An 8,910-nucleotide genomic window follows, 5' to 3' on the forward strand; every position below is an offset into this window, starting at 1 on the left:
TGGCCGTAATTTCGTCCTTTGAACTTCGGTTCGAATAATACTTTCTGTTTCTTCGTTTAATCTCTATAATTCCCCGTTTCGATTAGTGCAGCAATCTATGTGCACGTGGTTCCAGATATGCAAGGCTTTGAGAGCAGAAGGTACAGCTAATCTCCATCTAATCGTAATTAACATTTCGAAGACCATAACGGACGAACCGTTGTTTCTATCAGTCTAGCATGATCTTTTGTACACACATGTACACATATAACCTGCTGTCTTGAGAAATCGAAAATATGTAATTGTTGAATATTAGCGAAATGTTGCCAACAGCGTATGCTAAAAACAGCACTATCAAACTTTATGGTTATTATAAAGTTTCTTGTCGTTTTGATACATCAATGAAATGAACACTGTTAGTCGTGGGACAATAAGTCTTGCTGGATATATCAAAACGACCATCACGAACAAGATTCTGTGACACAACATGTGGTCAGTTAGAGATCTGTTTGCTTAGTGTGCACACTGTTCATATCCACGATGAACTACGTCATGACTCAAGCTGTGCAATATTCAGCTTGGTTACTTGCTACTGAATGGTGCCATCGACCCTCGGTTATGAGGGACGAGTGTGTCTAAATTCATTTATTTATAACAACCCTTAACATCATTTCATGAACTATAAACTTTATAACAGCTTTTTACATCAAGTCTCTCGTAATAAGAGGGTCACGGGTTCGAATCCCTGTCACACCAGACATGCTCGCCCTTTCAGCCAATGAGCGTTGTAATGCACGATCAATCCTAATAGTCGTTGGTAAAAGGAGTAGCCCAAGAGTTGGCGGTGGGTGGTGAAGACTAGCTGCCTTCACTCTAGTATTACTCTGCTAAATCAAGACGAGTAACATAGATAGCCCTCTTGTAGCTTTGCAAGAAATTCCAAAAACAAACAAACTTTGTTTCATTTGGTAAATCATAAACTTTATGGTACCTTTTAGACAGAAGCTCTGGGATTTTTCTCTAAATATAGTTTTTTCTACTGGTATAAGAATCTAGATTGTTTTGTAAAAAAACGTGTCAACATGTCGAATTTTATAATTATGAAGTATTTAAAGGAACAATTTTTAAATTATATTTTTTGTTGTTCTAAACATAAAACAAAGCACAACAGTGCATTTTATCCATTTCAAAAAGCATACCCAACCAATAATTATGTCCAAAGTTCCAAACACATTATTACATAAACAGAATCATAAAACGTTAACGCCGAAATACCGGATAGTTACTGCAAGGGTCTGTGGACGAAACATCAATAATTTGGACCTTGAGTATAAGATGTAACAGGGGTAATGAAAATCACTGTGTAAGAAAAATATGCTGAGTAACCAATTTGATCTGGAGCAAATATTTGACTGTGTTTATTTGCTCAACGATTCTTCCTCCTAATCTGTTTATTTACGCAAAGTCAATATACAACAGCAGCCCTGTAACCCGCACGTGCTGTTATGTACCGAAATCATACCACTGAGATGTGTGTGTGTGCGTGTTTTCTTACAGCAGAGCCACACGGACTACCAGCTGAGTTCCGATGAGATGTATCTGCATGACCAGTACAATGAACAACCAGCATCATACTTTCGGAACAACTATGTACTGGTCAGCTTGTTATAAGTTAACCTTTAACCCATAAACTCGAGTGTTTTAGAATAGTTAACTGTTGTTTATTTTGCTCAATAATTAGTGTATACATATATACATACAGTATATATATATATATACCCATATATATATATATAATTATTGATTACAATAATTAGTGTACATATATATATATACTGTTTATTTTATCAATAATTAGTGTATATATATATATATCTTCTCTTGTTTTTCATTCCACTTGTAAAATCTTATATATGTATCTTGATAACGTGTGAAGATAATAGGTAGAGATGCAGTTAAATATACAGACAATTGAAAGAAATTGAGTGAGTGTTAGAGATACAGATATTCATAGATAGAATGATGGAGAAGAAACATTGGTTGCCACATGTTTGAGACGGAAAAGCGATTAATATGATGAATCATGGGTTAATGTACTGAGCCGTTAAAAGTTCGCTTTAATACACTTACCGCAGCTTGATTAAGTTACTGAAGACTAAATTGTAAACCAATCTTGAAATTGACGCATTTAAAGCTACCGTTGAAGACAGCCTTGAACCAGTTCCAGACGGGCGAAAAGAAACGCACGTGATTAATGACGAAGACGCATGTTATTAGTGTTGTCAGTGTCTGGGTAATTGATGTAAGTGAACCTGCTTAAACCCGCAAATTCCATGATAACTTTGGCGAATTAAATGTTTGAATATGTTATACCATCTCAACTATATAGTATACTGTGTTTTCAAAACTTTGAAATATTAATTTAGGGAAATTTGACTTTCTTTATCGAGGTGTTCTCAGCGACACGCTTAGATGACATTTTATCAACTGTGTGTGGGGACAATTTTCTCAAACTTGTTTAAACACTTTAACCCTATTTCCAGGACAAATTGTTGTTGTTAATACAAGTTCAGAAAATGTACTCGATACTTACGAAACGTAAATCTGAGGGTAAAATGCTATCAAAGTACGTTCAGTATCTCCGAAACACAAAACGAAGCCATGATACTGTCCAGCTATAAAAGAAAGTTTGTGGTGATAAAACTTGTTTGTTTGTTTGTATCAATCTTTTTTTTTTCACAGTTTTATAGTACAATCACTTGTTAAGATAAAATGTTACATAAAAATTGGTCCACTATTAAGAGTACAGCCAGTTGTTAACGGAATTTGCGCTTGAAAGACTACTTTTAACATTATAAACAGGAGGGCATTTGATACGTGATTTCCTTTAGCAGAATCTCATCATTTCTTAGAATAAACATCAATGAGGATACTGATCTTTTCTTAGCCATATCATTAAAAATGTGAAGGAACTGACTGATGAGAACACTGATTTTGTCTTAGTTACGTCATCAGATATGAGATGGAACTGATTGATGAGGATACTGATCTTTTCTTAGCCATATCATTAGAAATATGAAGGAACTGACTGATGAGAACACTGATTTTGTCTTAGTTACGTCATCAGATATGAGATGGAACTGATTGATGAGGATACTGATCTTTTCTTAGCCATATCATTAAAAATGTGAAGGAACTGACTGATGAGAACACTGATTTTGTCTTAGTTACGTCATCAGATATGAGATGGAACTGATTGATGAGGATACTGATCTTTTCTTAGCCATATCATTAGAAATATGAAGGAACTGACTGATGAGAACACTGATTTTGTCTTAATTACGTCATCAGAAATGTCATGGAACTGATTGATGAGGATACTGATCTTTTCTTAGCCATATCAGTAGAAATATGAAGGAACTGACTGATGAGAACACTGATTTTGTCTTAGTTACGTCATCAGAAATGTCATGGAACTGATTGATGAGGATACTGATCTCTTCTTAGCCATATCATTAGAAACATGAAGGAACTGACTGATGAGAACACTGATTTTGTCTTAGTTACGTCATCAGAAATGTGATGGAACTGATTGATGAGGATACTGATCTTTTCTTAGCCATATCAGTAGAAATATGAAGGAACTGACTGATGAGAACACTGATTTTGTCTTAGTTACGTCATCAGATATGAGATGGAACTGACTGATGAGGATACTGATCTTTTTCTAGCTATAACACCATTCAATGGAGATGCTGAAAGATCTCCAACAACAGTTGAAACTAGTATTTAAGAATGTATCTGTATCTTATCTTATTTCAAACTATGTTCTAGCATCTGCCCTTCACTTGAAATGGCGGTTTCACATTATTAATGTCGTTAGCAATGATCACTACATTTTTCTTGTCCTTACAATCCACAATGATCATCAATTTTTCTTGTCCCTCAATCCACAATGATCATCAATTTTTCTTGTCCCTCAATCCACAATGTTCACAAGATTTTCTTGTCTCTCCAATCCACAATGATCATCAATTTTTCTTGTCCCTCCAATTCACAATGTTCACAAGATTTTTCTTGTCTCTCCAATCCACAATGATCATCAATTTTTCTTGTCCCTCCAATCCACAATGTTCACAAGATTTTTCTTGTCTCTCCAATCCACAATGATCATCAATTTTTCTTGTCCCTCCAATCCACAATGTTCACAAGATTTTTCTTGTCTCTCCAATCCACAATGATCATCAATTTTTCTTGTCCCTCAATCCACAATGTTCACAAGATTTTTCTTGTCTCTCCAATCCACAATGATCATCAATTTTTCTTGTCCCTCAATCCACAATGATCATCAATTTTTCTTTTCCCTCAATCTACAATTATCACCACATTTGTCTTGTCCCTCCAATCCACAAAAATCACCATATTTTTTCTTATTCACGATGATCGGTTGCTGATGGTTCTGGAGCATTATGCTATGACCCTAGGCCTACTGCTGCCATCTTTATAATGGTAACAATAATGAAAGAACGTCGATGTAGGAACCTTTCACTTGCTCTGCATAAGAATATAAATTCTTCCAACTGTTTCGCAGGATGTGTTATCAAATAATTTTATATAATCCTATGTCACTCAATACACGTTTGTCAAATATGCAGTTGAATAGTTTTACCCTACATAGTGTGACAAGGAACTTTACGTGTGTTGTGTATTTGTGTTGTACTAATAAATAATCTCATGTATAAAAAATGAACTTGCCCCCAGCACCTCTATCCCCTTAAAAGCAGTACTGACTGCTGGTTGTATAGAGACTGGTCTATTGTTAGAGTACAATCATGTTTAATATCAGTGGTGCTTTTCGTATAAACTGGTTTACTGTTAGAGTAGAGTCTGTTAATAGCAGTAATGCTTGTCGTATAGACAGGTCATCTGCTATGGTACAAGTGGTACTTGTCGTATAGACTGGTCTACTGTGAATTGTTTATAGTAATGTTTCTTATTGTATAGATATTGGCCTTTTGTTAAAGTACCTGATATAAGCAGTAATCATTATATCATGACGACTATAATAATATGTACACTGATTCACTGTACCGCTATCTAATGACGTCACACACGTGGCAAGATACCGCTGTTCTTTGCTAGTTTACAATAATAGTATGATGTCAAAGTTCCATAAACATTTGTGCTTGCCTATTAGCAGTGACTTTCTTTAAAAAAGGAAAAGAACATTTTCATTGCAGTGACAAATTATTTTGACTTTTTACAGTTAAGTCCATGTACACAGTTTGCGGAGGGGGGCAGAGAGCCGGTTCCTGGTATCTAAAGGGTTGAGAGATGATGGTATGGGTATTTCTGAGGTGTGTGTCCAACTGAAAAACAAACACTCAGGCTCAAAATAAATCAAGGGTGGATGGAAGGACTTTTAACTCGAGGATAAAAGACAAAAACCAATAAAAAGATGTTAGACGGAACGTAAAGAGCAAATTACGTTCATATGTCATTTGATTACCAGTCAGGTGTTGGATAATTCAATATCCAATGTTTAACACAGGAATACCTATGTCATTAACAGTAGTTATTATGTCATTGCGCTAAACTTTATCATTTTCAAGAGTTTCGTAATTATATGTGTTTGTGTGTGTTTTTTTTATTTCGCGCATAGATTAGTTGCGCCAGCTGTTCTTAATTTAGCAGTGCAAGGCTAAAGGGAAGACAGCTAATCATCAACACCCATTGTCAACTCTTGGGCTACTCTTTTACCAACGAGTAGTGGAATTCATTGTACCATTATAGCGTCCCCACGGCTAAAAGGGCGAGCATATTTGGTGTGACGGGGATTCGAACCCTCAGATTGCGAGTCGAGCGCCCTAAACACCTGGTCATGCCAGGTTCTCATAATTATATGAGATTTCATAATGGTATACGTCTTATGACATGTGGTAGTGGAAGCCCAACGTATGGATTCAGTATGAAATCGACATGTTCCACAGTCGCCCTTTTGTCAGTTTCTTTAACCCTAATTTTTATCCAGATTCCACTGATGTGTGGCTGTAAACACTTATGACTAACAATGTGAACATTGGCTTCGGGCTACTATTAGGCTTCTGTCGTTATGCCAGAAATAAAGTTAATATATTTATTCTATGGAATATACCACCACTAGCTATCCTCCCAACAAAAACAAATCTGGAAAGACTGACTTTTGTGTTGTTTTTTTTCTACAGGATGCTTCCCAGTGGCACAGCGGAATGTCTGCGAACTCACACCGCTAGAAACTGGGTTTCGATACCAGTGGTGAGCAGAGCACAGACAGCCCATTGCGTAGCTTCTTGTTTAATTCCAAATAATCAGTCATTTCAATAAGATGATGCATTGTCGAATTTTGGGAATAAATTAACAAAAAATGACGAGACATCTTTTGGCAACTATGACGTCACATATGACCCACATACAGATGCACAGGTTTTACAAAGTGTCACGTCTCTACAACATTCTCATTAGAAATCGGAATACCACCACCTAGTGGAGAAGTTCCATTGTTACGTACACATAGTTTGCGAGCTTGGGTGTTTAAATTAAACTTCGTAGCTTTAATTTAAAAAAAAAATCCACTTGAGTCTGTAATAATGGCCAGGTGGTTGGGGCGATCGACTCGCAATCTGAAGATCGCGGGTTCGAATCTCCGTCAGACCAAACATACTCGCCCTTTCAGCTGTGGGGCGTTATAATGTGATGGACAATCTCGCTGTTCGCTGGTAAAGTTCCCCAAGAGTCGGCGGTGGGTAGTGATGACAAGTTGCCGCTCTTCTATACTTACACTGATAAATTAGGGACAATATCCCTAGTGTAGCTTTGCGCAAAATTAAAAACAAACTGCTGTACTTATTGTATTAACGTTTCTCCTTACAGTTACGAAAGCCACAACAATATTATCAACATGAACGGCACTTTAGATTTCAGAAGTAAACGATCATCATTTAGGAATACTCAAGCCAGCCAGAAGCACCTGTCGCCATGGAGCTTTATCAAGCTGTTTGAATTGAATAAATGGATTGACGTTCACTTTTTAATTCCAGCACGCCCACGACGGGAAGTGACGTCTCGACCCTTATATTCACAGCTTGACGCAATAACCAATAAATCACTCCCGTTCTTAACTGTCCAAACAAATTTAATTATTGTTTAAATTAGTAAACCGTCTGATGTAACGAAATGTTTCTTTCAGTATATTATAATTAGAGTCAATTACATTAAATAAGTTTACAAGAAATTGCATTAAATCAAATGAATTATATTAATTTCTAATGTTATTTTAAACACAAATAATAAAAGCTATGCAGGGAAAACATTATTTGATCAATTAAATCTTTTCGTTTGTATTGAAATCGCAGTGGGTCAATATGACCCAAACACACCACAATAGGAGGACTACACACTCAATGTTTTCGAATGACAACCTCGCTATATTAAAAACAAATTCTTTATACAGTCCTAATTCGTATATTTAGAACCACGTAAACGATCGTGAAAAAAATTTCAACATACAAAATATTTTTTTTACAAATAAATATTGTAAAACACTTAGTTTAATGAATCTTAATTTTGATCCTAAGCACGCAGCTGTGCATCAAGAAGTATTTATTGCTGATTGAAATCTGGAATCATTGAGTTTTTATATTAAAAGGTGTTCGGTATTACAACAAAGTGTGGACAGACATCTTTATTTTTTAAATCCATCTTTATTCAGATAAACATCAAATTACACAAATATCTATATAATTACCCTGTTGACCGCTTTTGCATTATTTGCATTAAAAAAAGAGAAAACAAAAATTCAGCTTTTAATGTATGTATTTCAATACTTCTGTTTCATTCACTCATGCGGCAGTGAAACAGATTCCACCTAAGATAATTCATATATATGTATAAAGTACAGCTAAATGGAAAAACCAACGATTTTCTGCACGTGCTTGTACGCTACTTACAGACGTCACCCACGTGGTATAATACAACCCACGGGATTCGAAAAAGATATCAGAAAGCATCCTTACGTTCTGACTCATTATTTCGCCAACTGACTCCAATAATTTATTGCCTGACGATTTATATTTTTTTGCTTTTGCACAGTGCAAAATTCATCATCCACTCAATCTTTTCTTGGTCTGTATTTTGTAAAAGAAACATTTGTGGTGGACTGAATCAGTACGTTTTACTCCATATTGAAGTACGCATCGTGTTGAAATAACTTTTTTTTTTGCTTTAAAACGGAGTGAGCATCGTACTAAACTGAATCACTCAATGATTTTTTTCTCCAAATTCAAGAAAGCATCAAATTGAGCTGACTCAATAAAATTCACTTAGGAATACCAGAAAGCATCATGGTAAATTGACTCAATAATGCAGTTATTGTTCTTTATTCTTTTAAAGCGTCACAGTAAATTGATTCAATGATGGAGTTACTGTTCTTCACTCGTTTAAAGCGTCATAGTAAATTGACTCCTTACTCTTTTAAAGCATCATGGTAAATTAACTCAATGATACAGTTACTGTTCTTTACTCGTTTAAAGCATCATGGTAAATTGACTCAATGATGCAGTTATTGTTCTTTACTCTTTTAAAGCATCATGGTAAATTGACTCAATGATGCAGTTATTGTTCTTTACTCTTTTAAAGCATCATGGTAAATTGACTCAATGATGCAATTATTGTTCTTTACTCGTTTAAAGCATCATGGTAAATTGACTCAATGATGCAGTTATTGTTCTTTACTCGTTTAAAGCATCATGGTAAATTGACTCAATGATGCAGTTATTGTTCTTTACTCGTTTAAAGCATCATGGTAAATTGACTCAATGATGCAGTTATTGTTCTTTACTCTTTTAAAGCATCATGGTAAATTGACTCAGTGATGCAATTATTGTTCTTTACTCG

The sequence above is a fragment of the Tachypleus tridentatus genome, chromosome 10 (assembly GCF_004210375.1).
Source record: "Tachypleus tridentatus isolate NWPU-2018 chromosome 10, ASM421037v1, whole genome shotgun sequence".
NCBI classification, from domain to species: domain Eukaryota; kingdom Metazoa; phylum Arthropoda; class Merostomata; order Xiphosura; family Limulidae; genus Tachypleus; species Tachypleus tridentatus.